This window comes from Alligator mississippiensis, chromosome 9 (genome assembly GCF_030867095.1).
Source record: "Alligator mississippiensis isolate rAllMis1 chromosome 9, rAllMis1, whole genome shotgun sequence".
NCBI classification, from domain to species: domain Eukaryota; kingdom Metazoa; phylum Chordata; order Crocodylia; family Alligatoridae; genus Alligator; species Alligator mississippiensis.
The window spans coordinates 39682619-39705698 of NC_081832.1; the positions used below are offsets into that span (position 1 = coordinate 39682619).

The window sequence follows — 23080 nt, forward strand, 5'->3', positions numbered from 1 at the left end:
ATTTTGAGCCCTGGGGCATACATGCAGGGAGCCTGAAGTCACTCCAGGCCCCTGTGACCCCCTGGACAGGCCGCAGTCCAACTGTGCCAGCTTGCCTGCACCCCAACACCACTGTGTGGCATCATAGTACTACGCAGCTGCCTGGCTTGTGCCATCCAGACCTTCAGGGTGCTGCTGGCTCCTGCCAGGTCTGTCAGCACCCAGGCCCAGCTACAGACAGCTTCTGGCCATTGGGGCCAGCTCCAGCTGCCCACAGCCCACCCCAGCAGCCTGCCCAGAGCCTGCAGGTGCTATGGAGCAATGCATTGCTGTGCAGCTCCCAGTGCCATGCTATGCCCTTGTGCTGAGCACTGCAGGCAGCTTCCCAGACCCAGCATCACAGGGACAACCGTGCAGAGTCCCGTAGAGCCAGTGTGGGAGCCCCTATGGCATCATGCGTCATGCCCCTATGGTGTCAGCTCACAGTGATAGTTAGGTCCAAGGATGTGGTCGTCATGGGTGACCTAAACTTGCCAGACATCTGCTGGGAGGAGCAGACAGCCAGGTCTGACCGCTCACGCATGTTCTTAACTGACATACAGGGCCTCCATCTAACCCAGGAGGTACACAGCCCCACCAGGGGAGACACCTTGTTGGATTTGGTCCTGGCCACAGGCGACGACCTGGTATGGGGTCTGTGGGTGCTCGACAACCTAGGCGATAGCGATCATCGTCTGCTGGAATTCACCACCCAGTGCAAGGTGGTGAAAGCCTCCAGCAAGGCAGCAGCCCTCGATTTCAGGAGGGTGGACTTTAATGAGGTGAGAAGACTAGTGTGGCAAACACTGAGGTCCCAGAACTGGAGGGAGTTGAGTATCCAGGAGGAGTCATCGCTCCTTAAGGAGACGATCCTCCAAGCTCAAAGGGAAGTAATCCCTACACAAATCAAAGGGGGCAAGAGGGCGCAAAGGTCCCCATGGCTCACCAAAAGCATCCGGGAACGTCTCCAAACAAAAAAGGAGGCGTACACCCGTTGGAAGGGAGGGGCCATCACAAGAGAGGACCATACCTTGGTAGCTCGGGAATGTAGGGGGGCGGTCAGGAAGGCCAAGGCAGAAATGGAGCTGGGACTAGTGACCCAGATCAAGGACAACAAGAAGTCCTTTTTCGAATACATAGGGGGGCAAAAGAAGGTGCCAAGTAATGTGGGGCCTCTGCAGGACATGCTAGGAAATCTGGTCATCTCACCAGACGTTAAAGCTGACATATTCAACAATTTCTTTGCCTCTGTATTTCTGAGGAGGGACCCGGATATCTCCTCCAATGGCCTCCCCGAGGGCCCTGTGGGTGACACACCCAGGCCTAGGGTTAATGAGGACCTTGTCAGGGAACTTCTGGAGGGACAAATGTATTTAAATCCGCAGGTCCTGATGATCTCCAGCCCAGAGTGCTGAAGGAACTAGCAGGGGTCATTGCAAGACCTCTGGCACAGCTCTACGAGCACTCAAGGTGATTGGGTGATGTGCCGGAGGACTGGAAAAGGGCCAATGTGGTCCCCATCTTCAAAAAAGGGAGGAAGGAGGACCCAGGAAACTATAGGCCCATGAGTCTTACCTTGGTCCTGGGAAAGCTTTTTGAAAGAATTATCCTGGCACATGTCCAGGAAGGGCAAGCAGGGGAGGTTATGCTCAGGGGCAACCAGCATGGGTTCATTAGGGGCAGGTCTTGTCAAACCAACCTGGTGGCCTTCTACGACCAGGTCACCAAGTTCTTGGATGCAGGTGTCACAGTGGATATAGTCTTTCTGGACTTCAGGAAGGCCTTCGACATGGTCTCTCACCCCATTCTCAGTAAGAAACTAGGAGACAATGGTGTCGATGCCTACACGGTCAGATGGGTCGCTAACTGGCTGGAGGGCCACACCCAGAGGGTGGACGGGTCTTATTCGACTTGGAGGGATGTGGGCAGTGGGGTTCCCCAGGGCTTGGTCCTCGGGCCTGCACTATTCAACATCTTCATCAGTGACTTGGGTGAGGGGGTAGAAAGCACCCTGTTCAAGTTCGCAGATGATACAAAGATGTGGGGGAAAGTGGGTACACTAGTAGGAAGGAACAGGCTACAAGTGGATCTAGACAGGTTACAGGGGTGGGCTGAAGAGAACAGGATGTGGTTCAACACTGACAAGTGCAAGGTAATGCACCTGGGGAGGAAGAACCAGCGGCACACCTACAGGCTGGGGAACTCCCTTCTTGTCAGTGTCGAGACAGAAAAGGATCTTGGAGTCATCAGTGATGCCACAATGAACATGGGCCGACAGTGTGGGGATGTGGTCAGGAAGGCCAACCATACCTTGTTGTGCATCCACAGATGCATCTCAAGCAGGTCCAAGGAGGTGATCCGCCCCCTCTACATGACACTGGTCAGGCCGCAGCTGGAGTACTGCGTCCAGTTCTGGGTGCCGCACTTCAGGAGGGATGTGGACAGCATTGAGAGGGTCCAAAGGAGGGCCACCCGCATGATCAGGGGTCAGCAGGTCAGGCCCTACGAGGAGAGGCTGAGGGACCTGAACCTGTTCAGCCTCCAAAAGAGAAGGCTGAGAGGGGATCTGGTGGCAGTCTACAAACTAGTCAAGGGGGACCAGCAGGCATTGGGAGAGTCCCTGTTCCCCCGAGCAATCCCGGGAGTTACAAGAAACAACGGACACAAGTTAGCAGAGGGTAGTTTCAGGCTAGACATTAGGAAGCACTATTTCACTGTCAGGGTGGCTAGGACCTGGAACCAACTTCCAAAAGAAGTGGTGCTGGCTCCTACCCTGGGGGTCTTTAAAAGGAGGCTGGATGAACATCTGGCCGGGGTCGTTTGAACCCAGTACTCTTTCCTGCCACAGCAGGGGGTCAGACTAGATGATCTCCTCAGGTCCCTTCCGACCCTACCAGCTATGAAACTATGAAACTATGCTGTCCGCCACTCGAGGCCCCAACTGGTCACAGGAGGAGACTGGCAACCTCATGGCACTGTGGGGCGAGGTTCAGGTGCAGCAACAGTTTGCACAGGGCAGGCACTCCAACGACCATGTCTATAAGGAGCTGTCAGGCTAGATGCAGGAGCATGGGCATGACCAGTCAGCATGGCAGTGCCACTTAAAAGTCAAGGCTTTGTGGGCACAGTGAGTCACCATCACTGACCACAATTGTTGGTCAGGGAGTGCTTGCAAGTCCGTGCCCTTTATGTGGCAACTGACAGCAATCCTTGTGCCCCTGGACCCAGGCCACAGCCGTGCTGTGTCCAGCAGCACAGGTGGCCTGCCCGAGCCCCCACCTCAACCTGGCACCCAGGGTGACATGTCATGGGGGAGGGCCACTCGAGCCTACAGCAGCCCATCCTGCTGAGATCCCCAGCTGCAGCCTCCATCAGCAGCTCAGGGAGCCTGGGCCAGCACCTGCCGTGACAGCTCCACAGCCCCAGCCCCAGCTGCAAGATGCAGACAGCCATGTCATCGCCAGCCACCAGCAGTGCCAGTGGGCCCCCAGCCTGGCACCTACATGCCACACCCCACCGTCAGAGGACACCATCCAGAGCAGCACACTGTCACCACCACCTGAGATAGAGTGGAGCCACCTGCCACGCCATCTCCGGCCACATGGTAAGGGATGGGGTCCCTGCCCCAGAGCATGCAAGGATGTAGAATATAGTGCAAAACTTTACTGAGCAGCCTGTGCACCTGCAGCTAGAACATGTAGCGTAGACACAGGTACCCCTTCAACCAGCAGTGGAGGTTGCAGAGCAGCCCAGGCTTGCCCCCTGCACCATCAAAACTTAGGCTCCTGTGCCAGATCTGCAGGTGCACCCGGGGCATCATGGTAATCAGCAGCAGCAGAATGTAGTGGGTCGGGAACCTCTTGGTCCACACAAACAGCTCCTCATGCAGTGCCCATGACATGCACAGCAGAGGCACGCTTGGGGCACAGTGCTGGTGTGGGGGGGGAGGGGGACTAGACCCAGGGTGCCTCCCTGGAGAGGCCCAGCAACCCAGCACCCAGTGGCCCACCTGCCTCTGGGGAGCAAGCAGGAATGGGGGGCTTGGCCAGTGGCCACCTGGGCCTGTCCCTCCCTGACTGACTGACTGACTGACTGACTGACTTAGCATGGTCCCTGGGCACCCATGCATGCCTGACCCCTGATCTGCAGCCAGGCAGTGCATGGCCCCTGGTACAGAGCATCTTAACTCAGAAATATTGCAATCTCTCACAAAGCTTTTTTTCTCATGGCTCTACAGGTCCTGCAGCTGCACACTGCAGAGGGGCCACAGTTGGTATCTGGGATGCTGGATCAGGGTCACTGCCACCCACAGGTGGGGCCCTGCAGATGTGCCAGCTCTGCTAGAGGCAGACCCAGAACTGCACCATCCTCCTGAACCAACTGGTGACATCATCAGAGGATGAGCTGGAGGATGCATGGGCCTGGTGGGCGGAGGACATGGCACATGAGGATGTGTGGGATCAGCTCAAGGAAGCGCAGGGCTGTAGAGATAAAGAGTTTCAGGTGCAGCTCCTGACCATGGAGCACAAGTGGGTGGAGGCTCTATGGAAATACAGAGACGTGCAGGCCATGGATGATGACCGCTGGGGGCTGGACCATTCTGGCCCTGGCTGTCTCCTTCATGCTGCCCACTGCCCAGCCCCCAACCCTAGCCCCACCTGCCACTTGGCAGCCACCTGCCACCCAGCAGCAGGCCCCCCCCATGGTCCTGCATTGCCTCCAGCTGGCAGGAGCCCCTGCCCTGGCCCCCACCCCAGGTCTCCAGCCACCCAGCCTGCCCCCCATCCTTCCCCACCAGCTTGGGCCCAGGCTCACCTCTTGCCCTGGCTCCATGCAGCTGCAGAGCCAGAGCTGCCTGTAGCAAGGCCAGGACTGTATGCCCTGCTGAGCCCGGACACCAGCTCTTGGAGGAGGAGCCGCCCACACCAGGGGACCACCGGCCGTCTTCACCCCTGAGCAAGCCCCTGCCAGCTGGGCTCACCATGGCATATGTACCCACCAGGGAACAGCCAGAGGCCAGGGTGCTGGCCACCTGTCCCTGGGCTCTGCCTCCTTGGCCCCACAGCCCCTGACCCTAGGACAGTACACAAAGCACTGTGTAAACAGTTTGCACAGGGAAGAGGGTTATTGTTGGTGGCTGGGGTAGGTGGTGGATGGGCTCTGTTGTGGTGGGGGGGCAAGAGAGGGAGGGGGGCTTTGTTTGATGTGAGGGAGAAAAAACCTTGATATTGTGACATCTACAATGTGGTGCTGGATTGGGGGGTGGGGGTGCCCATGGGTGGTGGTCCAGGCAAGGTACAGTTGGAAGTGCAAGAGGAGGAGTTGGTCATCCAGCGCTCCTCATACCTGATGCCCTGACCCCAGGTGGTGGGTGTGCAACTGGGCTTGGGCCTCAGCTGGAGTGGGCTGCCACTGTTGCTGCCACACAGGTGGTATTCCTTTTGCCAGGTGGACTCCGCTCACCACACATCCTCTGCCCAGGCCTTGCAGAACAGCTCTCCCCAGGCCTCGCAGATGTTATGCAGCATGCAGGCTGCAACAATGACATGAGGGAGGCTGTCCTTGGTGAACTTGAGGAGAGTGGTAAGGGTGTACCCCAGGGTACAGGTCCGGCCCAGGCAATGGTTGACGTGGGCCTGACAGGGGTCCACCTGGCCAGTGTAGGGTCACATTATCCAGGACAGAAGCAGGTAGGCAGAGAACCCAATGAGGAGGGGTGGGACCACCACAGCACCCAGGTGCAGATCTGGCACCCCTGCCATGAAGCGGCTGCTCTGCACCAGGCTTGGCAGGGCAGAGTTACGGAATATGTGGACTTTGTGGGCACTGCCTGCCTAGATGGCACTCACATATGCAAAGGCACCACAGTGGTCCACAATGGCCTGCAGAACCACAGAGTGAACCTCCAGCTGGGTGGTGTCCAGGCAGCAGCTGCGTGGCAGCAATGGCCCTGGGACAGCGCACTGCAAGTGGGCAGGTGGTCGCTACACATGGGGGAGCTGACCCAAATGGCCATAGGCCCAGCAGGGCCAGCACGGTGGCCAGCAGGAGCCCATGGCACTCGCCGTCAATGGCAGGGGCAGGGGCTGGAGCAGCCATAGCACAGGAAGGCAGAAGTGGTGAGGAGAGCTGTTGTGTGCTGTCTCTGCACTGTGCACACTGCTCCTGGGTAGGGATCAGAGATCAGGGCTCCTTTTTAAGAGGTCTGATGGCTGCTGGCAGCTGCATTCAGGACCTGGAGCTCCCCTGAGTGGCAGCAGGAGCCCATTGTAGGGTTGCAGGAAGTGGTACCAGTTTGGTGCTAAGAACAGCAAATCAGCAGCCAAATCCATACATGTGTTGATGCCTGCCTGGGAGCATTTTCTCACAAGTAGTTTACTTGCAAGTAAACTAATCTTGGATCAAGTGCATGTGTAGGTTCTTGAACTGTCACCCAAAGTACCTTCCACCCTCACATTCTCAACCAATTCCTCCCTGTTTATGAACAGCAAGTCAAGAAAAGCTTCTTCCCTAGTTGGCCTATCTACTGTCCATGTCAAAAAGTTATCCCCAGCACAGTCCAAGACTTTGCTTGACTTCTTGTGCACAACTGTATTTTGAGCAACTCTAAAAATTTTCTGAAAGGAGATCTAAGAGGACTATTGAAGGAGGCTTCCTCATCAGTTTAAACTGCCAACAGTACAAGTAGGCCCAAAATTGCACAATACAGTACTTAGCGGTCATTGGATAACAACATAAATATTCCTCTTCTGATCCCACATATCTATGCCTCTATTGATAAGTCATAGATCATTTGTCAAATCAGCAAGAGGGATACAAATAGGAACAAGGATACAGGTGAGAGATACTTTCCTAGTGCTCAGAAGAAAAGGAAAAAAGAATACATCTCCTGTAATGGTAGGGATATCCTAACAAGAGTCCAAAAGAGATCTTGGGCCTCTCCAACCAGCAGAGCTGATTAATACCATAACTGTACTGGTAGCTGGTATTGTGCAATAACCCTTGCAGCTGAAGTAATGATGACATAAACTGTGAAGTCACTATAACATCTATTAGTTTTGAAAATAACTTCAATGCCAAGAAAGTTGGCGGCAAAAGCATCTGTACTGAAATAGTTAGCACCAGAATCAAGTGTGTCAGTGCCATTGGTGTCATACACCCTGATTTCAGTACTGAGAGGTCAGATAAAATGAAAACCATTGCCTGATATGCCTGGAGACCTAGTTTTATCAGTTTGTCAGAAGCCTTCATTCAGATTGGAACTCCCCATTGACTTAATAGTCTGAAGAGACCTGTTTCCTCTTTTGAAGCTGTAGGGGTAGCAACCTGGGAAACACTATTAAAACAAAGGGCTCTTTTCTACCCCTTTCAGACAACTGGATAAAGGGTGAGTGAGCTGCTTTGCTTGTAGATGAAGGTTTCTTTGAAGTATGAGCCTGGAAGCTCAGGGTTAGCTCACAAAAACACTGATAGAGGAAGACTCATTAGTCCTCATTGGCCGTTTTATTTGGGGTCTGAGAACACTCTCACTGAGCACTCCAGGAGAAAAAGTTTTAAATGAGCCTTTTTTAATCATATATATCTTCTTGGATACGGAGTGGATCACTGAGCATCTCTGAGGGATATGACACTCGTGAGTGCCCGTCATTCACCCCTGGAGAGGCGAGTTGAATTCCATAGACTTTACTACAGCCAATGTCCTGGAGAAATTCCTAACATTAATAAAAGTATATGTATATATATGCAGTCAAAGAACAAAAGAAAAAAAAATGAAGAAACCCTAATTGACTATGCTAATTATACATGTGGTGGATTTACCTGCTTGAGCCCCCACCATGTTCCGGACTGAGAATTCTTAATTCCAATTGGTGGAGTCCATCTATCAATTGGGGAAGAGTTGGGAGGAGCTGGCACTACCCCTTGGGATAGGGTGAGGAGTGCCCAGACCTAATTAGGACCTGAAAACTGCAGATCCACTGAACTTCAGGGGATGAAGCCCCCTGAGGGAATAAAAGGAGTGGTGTGACATGAGGCAGATGCGACGAGGGACAGCGAAGAGAGAGGAACTCCAGAGAAAACTATCATCGGGACCCTGCCTGAGCCTCGGTGGTACACAGATCAGCACATGGTGCTCAGGCTCTGGAAGCCACTCGAGGTGGCTTGAGCCTGTGAACCCAGCAAGCAGCCAGGTGGGGCAGTGCATGGATTGGCGCATGGAGAGCCGGCCCTGGGAGCAGGCTGAGGCTGCTTGGGCCCCACACAGTGTGCAGGTTAGCGCACAGAGAGTCAACCTCGAGAGCAGCTCAAGGCTGCTCAAGTTAGCCCTGGCTCTACACCAAGTAGCCGGAGCACCGCAGTGTGGCTCAGCATTAAAGTAAAAGAGCCCCAGTGCCCAAAGCAGGGCCCAGGAAGGGGAAACCCCCCCGGTGTGAGGCTGGGGAACCAAAGCCAGTGAGGGCTCGACTCCCATAGGAGCTCTCTGGGTGCACAGGGCCTGAAGGGAAGGGCCCCCCAGCTCAAAGCTGATGGCTCCAGGAGGCCTGAGACAGTGCAGGAGACCCAGAGGCCAGATCACTGACCCCTGTGGAAGGACCGTGAGTTACTGAGAACTCAGGTCCCACAAGGGAGGTACTCCCGGGCAAGGGACCTTGAGAGGAGTTGGTGGGGGGAAGGCCCCATACCCCCCCTCTCTGTTCCCCAGGGTAGGAGGGGAGGTTACCCCAAATACACACTGGGGAGGTTCCTGTGGGACACCCAAAGGTGCATAGGAGGAGAAGACCCTAGCCCACTTGAGGGACCAAGCTAGTTGGAACCCAGATAAAGTGCGCCTAATATCTGGTACAGTTACCCTTCATATTTTGTATCTATCGCTATTGTTGGTTTGGTTATAGTCATGAATGTGTTATATACAGTTGGGTATGTTAATTCTATATTAACACCCTCTGTCAGGGTGTCTTTATTGGTTAACCCACTTGTGGTATAGACGTGCCAAGTTGACTGTCCCGGGATCTACTCCTCCTCTGGGCCTGGGGCACAGGTACTTACCTGAATGTCCTCCTTGGGGAAGACTTCCTTGTTCTAATGGACCTTTATATGTATATTTTTATCTATTTCTGTACCTGTATCCATTTTAAGGAGTGTTATATATAAATGTTTACAATTCAATACATTGTATATAGTCAAGAATTTTGGCCTGGGCTAACTCTATAGAAGAAAGAGGGGTTTGCCCTAAATTCCGGCATCCCTCTCACAACAGCACCTGCTACTGCCTACCCATCTCATCTGACTGAAGATAGGGCACACCCTTGGGTGTACCTGGGTTACATATGGTTATAGTGATGTGTCTAATTAGACGTGTGTGTGTGTGTGTATAGAGTTAGGCACACCAGTATAACTGTATAATGTTATCAATATGTAGCAACCTTTAAAAAATGGACCTACCTGAACAGAATGGGAAGGGCTGCCTGGCAGAGAGACAGAGTTTGTGCCAGAGGGGACACTGTAGGCTCTGAGGGCAAGTGAAGCTGTTTTGGAAGCAGCCCTGTTGGAAGTGGGAGGGGTGATGTAACCCCAGCAAAGTTTTGAAATAGAGCCCTTAGCAAAAGCCTGGGAAGGGCTCTGAGCTGGGATTGGCTGAGAGGCTTCGATAAAAGGGGGAGCAGTTTTTCCTGCGGGGGCGGGGGACAAGAGAGAGAGAAGGGCTGAGGGACAGGCTGGAGACCGGATTCAGAGTCTCAGCACAGTGATCCCTCTGAGAGCCCCTGAGAGAGCCCTGCAGGAGCAGCAGCAGAGAAGCTGTGGTATCCAGTGTGATACAGTATCCAGTTCTTCTTCAGCGGGGAGGCTGCAAGACTGCTTGTGTGGAGAATCCAAGCCTGGAGAGACCTGACTACAGCCAGTGTGGCTGGGTGAGCACAGCAGAGCCAGGGGGGGACTGCCAGAGTCTGCCCTAGTTTCCCTGAGGAGTGAGGGGCCCCAGGGGCAGGCCAAGCCCAGGGAGGGGCTGCGTTTGCTGGGGCTGTGAGGCTGTGTGGGGCAGGAGGGTTGCTATAGCCTGCAGCCCAGACACTGCTCACAGCAGAACCAGGGAAGGGGGGCAAAGGCAGGGGAAGGCAGTCTTGCAGGAACTGCAGAGGAGCCGCTGCTTGCTGCTCAGGGACCCCAGGAGCACGGAGACAGACACCAGCGCCAGGAAGCGTCCACAGACCACGTGCAGGGACACAGACAGTCCCACTCCCTCAGATACCCTGCCAGGGGCAGTGCACACAGGATCCCTAGTACACCGTGTGCAAGTGAGAGACTGTGTAAATAAGTTCTTGAGGGTTTATTAGTTGGTATATCCATGTGCTTATTTAGTCATTATTTATTATGTTGTAAATAATTAAATCTTGTAAATAAGTTTGAGAATTGTCTGCGAGGGTGCTTGATTGTAAGGGGAGGCTCTCCACTCGGGGGCACTGCAGCAGCTTCCCAGAGGGGCTGGGAAGGGCTATTGGCTACCGGGTACCCCAGGATCCTACTATTCAGGTGAGGGTGTGTGTAGTGTCGCAACCAGGGTTACAAATATAACTATATATATATATATATATATATATATATATATATATATATATAAAACATCTATATATAAAGGGCTTAGTAAATCTGTCTGCACGTCTGTCTGTCTGTTTGTCGGTCCGCAATGCTCTTTAAGGGTGCTGGGAGCCTGGCGCAGCGGGGAGGGCAGGGGGAGGGGCCAACTGAGGAAAAGTGGGAGCCAGGCTCCTAGTTACTGTGAGAAGACAGTTACCTGACTACTGTGAGGCTACTACAAGCATTGGCATTATTTGAAATTCATCTGTTATTCTTGACAGGCAGTTCACTAGTATAAAATATTAGTCATGCGGTAAGCTGAGAAGAGAATATTTCCAGGAATTCTCACAGCCATGAGTGGTAAGAAGGAACTGAGGGATGGTTTGGCTTACTCTTTTCTGCTGCTTAAACTCATCCAATTTTTTGTGCTTAGAGCACAGGGACACTAGAAGTGGACTCCACATGAATAAGTGTTAGAGGAGGAACTTGTGGTTGAACTAGAAGGTGTATTTTAGGAAGAGACATCTAATTTTCATTTAAACACCTGATGTGATGGATCACCCCTTGTTATAATATTTAGCTAGACACAAAGAAGACAAAGCTGCTCATGACTGTTTTTCCTCAGTCTTCATGACAAGAAAAAACTGGGACCAGACAAACAAAATTAATCCAAACAAAGAGGAAGGGCTCTAGGTTATGTTAAGTAAAACATGCATCAACAAGCTCCTGACAAATTACAATGAATTTAAATAAACAGGGTCTTATTCCAGAGTGCTCGAGGAAGTTTCTGGAGAAATCTCAGACACACTGACAATAATATATGCATCATGGGTGACAAGGCAGGTTCAAGTAGGCTGAAGAAGGGCTACTGTAATTCCCATCTTTAAAAAGAGAAAAGAAGGAAGACCAGGAATTGTCGATTGGTCAGCCTTACTTCAATACCTATGAAGTTACCAGAGCAAATTATAAACGTTGTTTTGCAAACACTTTGAGAAAATAGGTATAGTCGCTAGGAGCCAACATGGCTTTGGATAACTTGTCTTTCTTCTTTGACAGAGCAACTAGTTTGGTAGATGATGGGAATGCAGTGGACTTTTAGTAAGATCTTTGACACAGCCCCACATGACATTGTAAGTAAACTGGAGAAATAGGGCTAGACAGTATTACTACTAGATGAATGGACAGTTGGTTGAATAAACAAAAAAAAAGGGGGGTAACTATAACTGGATTGATGTCAGAATGTCAAGAGATCTCAATTAGCATTCCATACAAATCTGTTCAGGGTCTGGTGCTGCTTAGCATTTTAATTAATGACTTGGAGTCAAAAACAGAGTGCTTACTGATCAAGTTTGCAGGTGACACAAAACTGGGAGGAACTGCAAACACTCTGGAGGACAGAATTAGAATTCAAAATGATCCTGATAAACTAAAGTAATGGGCTACAGACAACAAAGTGAAATTCAACAAAGACAAATGTAAAGTGCTACACCTAAGGAAGAAAAACCAAATGATCTCATACAATAGCACTGCCAAGAAAGATCTAGGAATTATGATGGATCACAGACTCAACAAGGGTGAGTAATATGTTATAAAAATAGTAAATTCAATTTGGGGCTGGATTAATAGAACCATTATATGGAAGACACTACTTGATGCGGGTTAAGCCTCAGCTAGAGTATTATGTCTAGTTTAGGCTACAGTATTTTAGGAATCATGTAGAGAGGTTCCCAAAGTAAGTGAAAAAGATACTCTAACCCTCCTACAAAGATGATAAAGGGATTGGAATGCAAACCATACAAGGCAGGTCAAGAGAATCAGGTGTGCCACCTGAGTAAAGGAAGACTAACTGTGGGGAAATGACAACAGTTTTCAAATATCTGAAAGGGTGCTATAAAGAATATAGGGGGGTGGGAAGAGAGGAGAAGTTTGGACAACTGTTTTCACTTTCCCAGAAAAGGCAAGATAAGAGGTGATGGTACTAAACTGCAGCAAAACAGATTTAGATTAGAGCTCAGGAAAAAATTTCTAAGTGTAAGAACAGTAGGACAATGGACCAAACTGCCTTGGGAAAATTCAGAATCTCCTTCATTGTAGGCTTTCAAGAAGAGACTAAATATAAATCTGCCTAGGAGAGTTTAGAAATAGTGAAGCTTACATTTGTGCTTGGGGGTGGACCAGATAACTTTTGGGACCACTTCCAACCTTATGATTGTATGATTCCCCTTAGTATTAAAAATATGTGTCTTATTAACTCCAGGCTATCTTATATGAGGTTGCTAAGCCTATGAAAAGGACTATCTCCCCACAAACTAGCGAACAGTCTTTTGTTAAAGGTGACCATGCACAGCCAATCAGCAGGTTATGTGAAAACAAGCGACTGTAATTTCTAAAACCTTTCCCAAAACTCCCACAGAATGCCTGTTGCCCCAGGTATAAAACAATGATTGCTTCTTTCTGTGGTTTTCCCATAAGTAATTGTAACTTCTGATCACCACCTTGCCATTCTCTCAATCCCATTGTGGCCCTCTCAGCAGTTCTAAGAGACTGCTTATTCTCATACCCTGTATATAATCTTGGCCTTTCCTGCCATTTCCTGAGTCTTCACTGCCATTGCTCCCAAACACCATTCCTAGCCACTATGTTTTCATACGTGGCACTTGGCACCTCTGGCCAAATTCTCCCTTCTGGTAAGCAGATGCCCTGAAATAAATACTGGAATGGTATGCCCTCAACCATATCAGGCAAGGTTGTTTGGGTACATGTGGTATCTTTTAATAAACCAACTAAATAGTTGGAAAAAATTCTGTGCAAGCTTTCAAGCACAAACACCCTTCTTCAGGCACTGGGAGATTCTGCTGTTGTTCTGAGTTCTCCAAGGTAGAAAAGAAACTAAAGTTCTACCTTGGCGAGAACACATAGCAGCAGCAGAGTTTCCCAATGCCTGAAGAAGGATGTTTGTGCCCAAAAGCTTGCAAAGAACATTTTTACAACTATTAGTTGATCTAATAAAAGATAATCACATTTATCCAAATACCTTTGCCTGCCTATGTCCTTAGATCAACATGGCTGCAGCCAACAACCCCTCAATCATATCAGTTCCTTTGCCACCAACACAGAGTTCAGGTTTTATACAGAACTCTGAGACAGAAGGAACCACGTTTGGGTAGTGTGAATAAGCAGAGGTGAAAAACATAGCTTATTCATGAACCTTTTTAGGACATAGTAACAGTGGTTCTTTGAGATGATAGTATAGAGGCACTGCAAGTGGATTTTGAAGTCTCTGTTTTTCTGGTAGGTGTCATCCTGCTTTTTAACAGGATTTCTAGAACTTGTAGGAAGGAGTTTCTTTCTGTGGTACTCCACAACTCAAAAACTTCTGATCATATTTCTATGAGATCTGGTCTAAAAGGTCTGAGAGCTGAACAGGAGGATGAATGGACATATGTAGTGGATCTGCGAACAAGAACTGCCTTAGCCATTAAATAATTATTGTATTCTTCTTGGTTTTTGAAAATCACCCAGAGAATAAGGAAAAGTAGTGCAAAGGTATACACTATTCCACTACAGTGGAGTCATGCAGTAGGAACCTTGTGCTCAGGCCTCCTCTGGAACAAATATTTCACATTTTAAAATGTTGTTGATAGGGAACAAGTAGATTGTGGGAAATCTACACTGACAAAACAGTAATTCTGGGATGAACCTGTGGAAGGATAATTGGCCACTAACAGACTCCTCAAGAAGTTTTCTGAGTTGTTTTTGATTTCAACGAGGTAAAGATTCATCAGCGTTACCCTGTTGTTATACTAGCAATCCATCAGAAAGCAGCAGAAATCCCTTGCATGACTATGATGATGTGAATGAAAATGTGTGTTATTAAGGTTTAGATGCCATATATGCCAGTCCAATAGTCCTGATCTCTAAAGACCTTGAAAGACATCACATTTATGGTGTGATTAATATATTATTCATGCCATAAACTACATATATTCAGCCAATTTATGGTGCCATAAGCCAGCCACAGCTTTGTGACTGGCCGTTTTTTCTGGCACCTTAGATTGAATGTGTGGCATATGTTGTATTCCAGACAGGGGCTGCGTCATCTGGGGACAGCCCTGGATCTTGAAATGGACATGGGGCTGCCTGGGCCAGTACCAACAATCAACTGATTGTTGGCACTGGCCCCAGACAGCCCTGGGTCCCAGGAGTTACCCCCAGCCCAAACCACAGGATCAGGCTGGAGGCAGCTTTGCCTGGAACTGGAACCTGATGCTCATCTGAGCTCTAGGATCAGGTATGGGGCAGCCACAGAATATGAGACAAAGGTGCTCCCTGCCCAATCCACAAGATCAGGCAAGGGACAGCCTCACAGTGGTGTGATTGGAATATGAGGAGTTTTAGGCCCAATGCAAAATGTCATAACCTGCCATCCACTTGTCGCATAGCAGGATGTGCAGTGTTTGGGATGGGATACAGAATTCCTCAGATCCCCATAGTGCCATTATTTTAAGATCTGTCAGAGGCCTAAAACATTCATACTTATCCTTATTTATCTATAGATAGCTAAAGTGGCTATCCCAATGTGTCTGTGATCAGTGCCTTTGACAAAGAGTGGATTCAAAAAAGGACATTTTCTGTGCATTTGTGTGTTCTAACCATCAAGCCAATTCTATCTTCTTGTCTACCAAGTATTTTGCCTAAGAACAGACTGATCTAAGCCAGAGTTGGCAGATTAGGTCTGGCAAGAAGTGTCACAGATATGCACATTGATGTGGTATAGCACTGCCAGGTATGTTCATACTATTACAGCTAGTCCTGATGTCAGCTGAAATAAGAGTCCTCATAGTGAATGGAAATTGTCCTTGGGTTGGTATATTTTTTCCGTTTGTTTTGTTGTTTTTTCTTCTTTCCCCTGGCCTACAGTTGACTACAATTTCTATGTCAATTTTCCAGAGTTCACTAAGAGACCTAGCCAAGTTATATAGACCATGGTTCCAACTTGCTAACGTTTCCCACAGTGATCAGCCAGTAATCCTGGTGCAATGGAATAAGACAACTCCAGAAAGTAATTGCTGGCTTCTAATCTACTGATGTGGCTTCTAAAAATCCTTCCAAATCTGCTGCTCCACTGAAATGTGATGTAGATGTATATACTGAAGGAGGTGGATGAAGCATGTCTCCTTTACACACTCAGATGGCACTTACCTACCTATATAACTGCCATTTTTTGGCTCTTACACACAGTTTGTGATCCTTCGCCACATGCAGTGTGGAATTTAAGCATCAACATGGCTACTGAGCATGTGCAGTAAACTGCACCCTGGCTGGGAAAGTACACAGTTCCTCTATATGTGCCTGCCCTGGGAAAGCACAAGTTAATAATTCTACCTAGACAAAAACACTACTAGTGGATGTTAGACATCGGAGGCAGGTGTGTCTGTGCTTTAACCCAAAAGCCAAGTGTCTACAGCAGTTATCCAGGAAGTTGGAGATCACTTCTTTGAAGCCATAGCTATATGTCCTATTCTCTGCAGTGACAGAGCAAAAGTGTTCACCCTCATCTGTATGGCAGCCCTTCAGATATTTGAAGACTGTTGTAATGTCACTTACATGCCCTTTCTGCAAGCTAAACATGCCATTTTCTTTCAGCTTGTCCTCATATGACTTCTTTCCAAAACCTTCACCTGCCTCTGGACCCCCACTTTAGCTTGTGGCTGAGAGGGTTCAGTCAGGACATAGGTGGCCAAACCCATGGATGGATACTGAGGGACATCTAGGGGGTCAGCAGGACAGAGGCACAAACTATCAGATCTTTGGATAGGAGCCTGGGTCAGCAAAGCAGGGAACGTGGCGCTCAGTTCTAGGGGAACCAAAAGGGGAGATCCAAAAGACACAATCCAAGATGTAAGCCAAGGTTAGGAGCCAGGAGTCAGAAATCCCATGCCAAGTTCCAAGGAGAATCTGAGATCAGGGTCAAAGAAGGCAACCCAAGTTAAAATGCCAGGGAAACCAGAGAGAGCAGAACCAGCACTGAGTTTCAGGGAAGATCCAAGATCAAGGTTAGGAAAGCCAAAGTCGGGGTCAAAATTCAGAAGAACCAGGGAGAGCTGTGAAAGTGAGGCTTGCTGGAACAGACCAAGGCTGTGTCAAGGTATGCCTGCAAGATGTGCCTGCAGCCTGAGGCTGCAGGTGTGCTTATAAGGGGTGAGTAGCACTGTTGGCAGCCAATATGGCTGCAGAGAACTGGGACAGCTGTATTATCAGCTGTAGCTGATCAAGGGTAGGTGTGATAGCTCCAGTGCTTGGTCCAGCTAGGTGTGTTTGATCAGAGGCCCTGAAAGCACCAAGTAAAGTGGCACCATCACTGCCTGTGTCTTACACCTAATGCTTCTGTTGATGCAGCTGCATCACACTGCAGATCCAGTTTATGAACTGGCAGGAATCCACCCACTGCAGGGTTGTGGAGAAGTCCGTATGGGGCTTGCTGAGGAGAAATACCTTAGCTGTGAAGAAGATAGATCCAATACATGACAACATGCTTTATCTTCCTCAATTATGAGCATACAGAAGATGAAACATTTCCACCTCTTCAACCTCCTGCCTCTTTAGGGAGAGATGATATTGAAGGGGCCCTAGCAAATGGAGAGGCAAATGGAAATGTTCTGTCATAAATAAAGGATCCTCCTGTGACTGCCCAGAAAACAGTTAAAAGGTTACTTCCAGAAAGAGGGCTTCCAGTCTTACACCATATATCTGACAATGTAAACTTCAAAGGTAAAGGGCCTGAGATAGAGGGCTTAGAGACACGTATAAGATGCATGGAACACTGGGCTCATACACTGTATCCGAAACTGCAATATGATGATTTTACTGATGGAGTAGAATCCTTAGGAAATAAAAAGGAAGTTCAAACCTGCTTAAAATTAATTAGACTTGATTTTCCTATTTTGCATGAAGATTTTACAAGTAATGAAGGTGCCAGAAAGGAAAGTAATTGGCTCAGTATGGTCCCTGAAGATTTAGACATTTTTTTTTCCCTGAAAAAGTGAGGGAAGAATTTGATTTTTGCTCAAGCACCAGTCTAACAGAGGAACAACAGCAAAGAATTGAAAAAACCCAGCAGCTAGTCTTCAAATGCAGACAAGCAAAGATGGTTCTTTGGGTGAATCTGATATCTTTTATTAGACCAACTAATTATTATTAATTAATAATTAATTATTAACAATTATTATTATTAGATGCAGTTTTTGCTGCAATCTTTCATAATAACCTATCTGCAGGCCACTCATATGAACAGTTGGGCAGCATTGTGGCTCAGGGTCTTGCCAGCCTGATAATGTTGGGGGAAACTGTGGGTGCTGAAGTCAGGGTTGCTGAGGGAGAAGCTGTGGATAAGGATGCCAACATGAGCCTGTTGAAGAGATCCAATAACCCTCCAGTAACAAAACACAAAGTCCAAAGGAGAAAAGACTTGAATAAGCAACTTAACTATGGGAAAGGGCCAGAGAAGTACAGGACTGCAACAAGTGGTGCAAAAGGAAATTGAGTAGGTCAAAATGCAAAATACGTCCAATGCATGTATACAAATCAAGAAATATGGGGAATAAATTAGGGGTGCACCAGTAAACATCTTCTTGGCCAATATCAATAGCTGATTATTCACCAAGCATATTGGACAATACAGATCCAATAACCAATTTACAGGAATGCAGTTAGGTAGCATGGAGAGCAGCGTCTTGCAGGTAAGTCTGTGGAAGGGAAGGGAACGGGTGCGGGGGGGAGAAGCAGATCAAGGCCCCCTTGGTGAGGAAGGGGGTGGGGCAAAGACAGGGGCTGGAGCTGGGGGCGCTGCCCAGCCAAGCCAGTGAATGGGACCGCGGGGCTGGGGTGGGCAGCAAGATGGAACCGTGGGTGGCTCATCCAAGGGATCAGCATCCTGGCACTTAAAAATGGTGGTGGGGGTGCTTAAACTAAAGTTTGGCAAACGAACTGTAGTTCAAGTGCCGCCACCACCAGTTTTAAGCATGGGGATGCCTCTAACCAGAGCCGAGAGGGGCAAGGGCAGATGCAGGCTGCCCACTTTGGGCTTGGGACTCTCCACCCTGCTGCCTTTGCCCCATGAGCTGCATGCTGGCCATGTGTCCCCTGCCCATCCAGCAGTGGGCAGGGGATGCACGGCCAGTGTGCAGCTCCTGGGGGAATGGCAGCAGGGCAGAGAGCCCTGAGCCTGCAGCAGGCAGCCTATATCCACCCTTGCCCCATGCACAAATCCAGGGGGCACATACCCCCCATGCCTCCTGCAGGAAGTTACTGGAACATATCCTAAGTAAGGCCATTTGCAAGCAGCTGGAGAAGGAAAGGCTGATCACAAGCAGCAAGCATGCATTTATGAAAAGCAAATTGTGTCGGACTGTATCTCCTTCTTTGGGTAGATAATGGGAATGCTGGATTTCAACATGGCTTTTGACATGGTCCCACATAACCCTCTCATAAACAAATTGGAGAAATGTGAACTAGATAAATCTACTGTAAGGTGGATAGATAACTGGCTCAATAACCACAAGCAAAGGGTAATTATTAACAGGTCCATGTCAGAATGGCAGAAAGTTTCAAGAGCAGTCCCACAGGGGTCTGTCCTGGTCCCAGTGCTGTTCAATGTGTTTATTAACGATTTGGAGGTTGGCATAGAAAGCTTCTTGACATGAAGTAAATGACATGAAACTGGGAAGGATTACAAACAAGAAGGATACAAATACACTTCAAAGGATCTTGACAGATTGGAAAGCTGGGCTGGAGCTAACAGTATGAAGTTCAAAACAAGCAAATGTAAGGTGCTACACCTCGGGAGGAATAATCAAAAACACAAATACAAAATGGGTGTCACCTGGCTGTATGGTAGCACTAAAGAACTTGGGAGTCTGGGTTGATAACAAGCTGCAGTGTGATGCAGCCACATAAAAGACCAATGTGGTTTTAGCATACGTCAATAGAAGCATTAGGTGCAAGACATGGGAGGTGAGAATGCCTCTTTACTCTGCACTCTACTGCTTAGGCCTCATCTGGAGTACTGTGTGCAGTTCTGGGCTCCACATTTTAAAAAGGATGTGAAAAAGTTAGAGAAGGACCAGAGGAAGGCAACGACGATGGTAAAGGGCTTGGGAAGCAAATTATAGAAGGAGTGTCTGAAGGAGCTAGAGCAGGGGTGGGCAATTATTTTGAGTGGAGGGCCACTTACCCAGTTTTGGCAGGCTGTCGAGGGCCACATGGGTAGCCCCGCCCCTTCACAGGGGCTGCAAGTGCCTGCAGTGTGGGGTGCCGGCCATGGGGCGGGCAAGGGGCCACTTTTCTCTGCACAGGGAAGGAGCCCAGGAAAAGCGGGGGGGGGGGGGGGGGAACGGCCCCTCCCCCACCCCACACCCGGTGCCCCACGCTGCAGGCGCTCGCAGCCCATGAGGGGCTGTCTGGAGTGAGCACAGGCAGCCCCAAGTGGGCTGCAAGCAGCTGCAGTGTGGGGCACCAGGCGTGGGTGGGGAGGGACTGCTTTCCCCCCATGCTCCTTCCTTGTCCGGGTCCCCCCCCCCACTTACCTGAGCTTCCTGCGCCAAGGCAGCCACGTGCTCCCAGGCTAGAAGCCCGCTGGGGCTTCTGGCTGGGGGGTGGGGCGGGCAGGCCCCACTGTTGTGGGAACCCGCTGGGCTTCCCCTGGGTCCTACTGCCCTTGGTTCCTGTCATTTTTTACAGGAACCAGGGGCAGAGAAATATTAATTTTCCAATTTTTTTAGGGACCCCGTGAGCTGGATAGAATGGCCTCACAGGCCAGATCTGGCCTTGCAGGCTGTATTTTGGCCACCCCTGAGCTAGAGACATTCAGCTTGAGGAAAAGCTGCTTAAAAGGGGGCATGACAGCAGCCTTCAAACACTTGAAGGATTGTCATAAAGAAAAGGAAAAGCACTTTTTCTCTCTTTCTGCAGAAAGGAGGATGTGGATCAATGGTTTGAAGTTGCGGCAAAATAATTTTAAATTGGATATCCAGGAAAACTTCTTCACTGTTAGAATAGTGAGGCAGTGGAATAGACTACCTAGGGAAGTTGTGGACTCTCCATCACTGGAGGTATTCAAGTACAGGTTGGACAGCCACTGGTCAAAGATGGTCTAGGTGTAGCTATGCCTATGTTCTACTATGGGTATTTCCCATGCTTCTAGGCTATGCTGGTTGCCGCCCCCCCCCCCCCCCCGCCCCCAATCCCCTACTTTCTATTATATGTGTTAGGGTGTTTTTAAACCTTGCTCAGAAGTATTGGATGTTGGCTACAGCCAAGGCTGGGAACATTGTTTGGGATGTGTCGGTGTTCCTGCTGGAACCAAACTGGATATTCCTAGCTAAAGAGTTTTGCATCTCTGCTCAGGATCAGACTGCTCACCATATTTGGGAGGTATTTTACCCAATGATCAAATTATTGGGGATTTTGCCTCCCTCTATAGTGCAGGGCATGGCCTTCTACCCAGAGTCTCTTGAGCACACATTGATACCATTTCATAGAAGCAGGACATTGGCTTCCCTTGTTCCCCTGCTTTATCTGTGGCAGGTTAGGATGTTAGGTCTGTGCTGTGTCAGGGTTGATGGCAATGTTATGCAGAGTTTAAATTATGGTTTGTATAGGATGGTTTGGATAGGGATTATTCTGCCTCAGGTAGAGGGTTGAACTAGATGGCCTCTGGAAGTCCCTTCCAGTCCTACTTTTCTATGATTCTGTCTTAAGTCTGTGATCCACTAAGACTCCCAGATCCTTCTCCACATTGATGTCATCAAGCCAGTTTTCATCCATTTTGTATTTTCATTTTTGATTATTCTTTCTGAGGTGTAGCACATTGCATCTGTCAGCATTGGACATAATCCCATTGACTCTAGTCCAGTTTTCTTGTCTATTAAGATCCTTCTAAATAACTGCCTGTCCTCCAGTGAGTTTACCATCCTTTCTGGTTTCATATTGTCTACATATTTCTCCAGAAGCTCTCTATTCCAGCATTCAAATAATTAATAAACGTGTTGACTCCTGTGGTACTCCCCTCAAAACCTTTCCAACGTGGAACCATTTGTAATTACCCTTTGCTTGCAGCTACTGGGCCAGCTGTCTATCCATCTTGCAGTAGTTTCTGTCTGGCCCATATTTCTCTAATTTATTCATGAGAAGAATGTAAGGGGCTTTGTCAAAAGCTTTACTTTTTGCAGTGGATGCACTATAGCCACTGCATGCCCCTCAAATAGCCAGCTAGTTACTTTATTGATGAAAGAGATCAAATGTATTTTGCTTAATTTGTTCTAGACAAAACTATGCTGGCTTTTTGTAATCAGTTCCAGATGCTTGTGAATGGACTTTCTTCTATGTTCCAGTAACTTCCTGAGTATTGGAGTAAGGCTAATGGGTCTATAATTCCATAGCTCATTCTTTTTGCCTTTTTTAAAAAGGAAACAATGGCCCTTTTCCACTCCTCTGGTATCCTGCCTGTTTCCCATGATTTGGTAAATAATTTTGGCAAGAGCTCACAAATGCCCTTTGCCTGTTCCTTTAGTACCACGGAATGAAGTTCAGCGGGCCCTGCTGGCTTAAATTTGTTCAAACAAATCAAAAACTCTGTGTCTCTTTCATTATCTCAACACTCAGTTTGTCCCTGTCCTTATCCAAGTTATCCTTATTGATATCTGTCGAATTAGCCCTGCTTCTTTGTGTCTTCTGTGAAGAGCTCGTCCTTGCTATTTAGCATGACCCACAGTTTCCTTGATCATTCTTTTCTTCTAAACATAGTTATAGAACCTTTTCTTGTCCTTCACTTTGCTTGACAGATGTAGCTTTTTTTTTTACTTTCACTTCTTAGACTGTTCCTGCAAGATCTTGTTATTTCATGCTATGCTTCCTTTGGAACCTACCTATCTTTCCATTTCTGGTACGCTCTCCTTTTGCTTTTGAGGCATCCGAAAAGCTTCTTGTGCAGCCACGTTTGTCTCTTGGATATAGTGGCATTGTTCTTGTGCTTCCATCAAGTCATAGTAGCTTCTTGTTGGGCTTCCTTTAAAAGCTGCCAGCTCTCCTGGGCCCCATTATCCTTCAAATCCATCCTCCCATGGCATCTTGCCCACTATTTCATTCAGTTGATTGAAATCCACACTTCTGAAATCCAGGGTCTTAGTTCTGCTGACCTCATGCTTTCCCTGTTTCAGATCATGAATTTCATCATACTATGAACACTTCCTCCCAAGTCTCCCATCACCTTCACATCCTCAACCAATTCTTCCCCGTTTAGTCAGGACAAAATACAACACAAATGATCCTCTAGTTGTATCCTAAATTTTTTGGAACAGATAGTTGTCCTCCACACAGATTAGGAACTTGCTCAACATCCAGCATGTATTCAGAAAATTAAAGTCCCTCACCAGTACAATCTCAAAAATTTTGGATAATATTATCATCTCCTTAAACAGTGCCTCATATATAT

At 48.5% G+C, this 23080-nt stretch overlaps 1 protein-coding gene and 1 pseudogene across 5 annotated transcripts in view; one reads left to right on the forward strand and one right to left on the reverse strand.

Annotated features, from left to right (window-relative positions):
- The window catches only part of PCDH1 (protocadherin 1), a 225324-nt gene that overhangs the window by 143999 nt on the left and 58245 nt on the right, over nucleotides 1-23080 (reverse strand). The gene's annotated exons all lie outside the window — the stretch shown is intronic.
- LOC109281318 (TIMELESS-interacting protein-like) lies at nucleotides 11612-22829 on the forward strand (annotated as a pseudogene).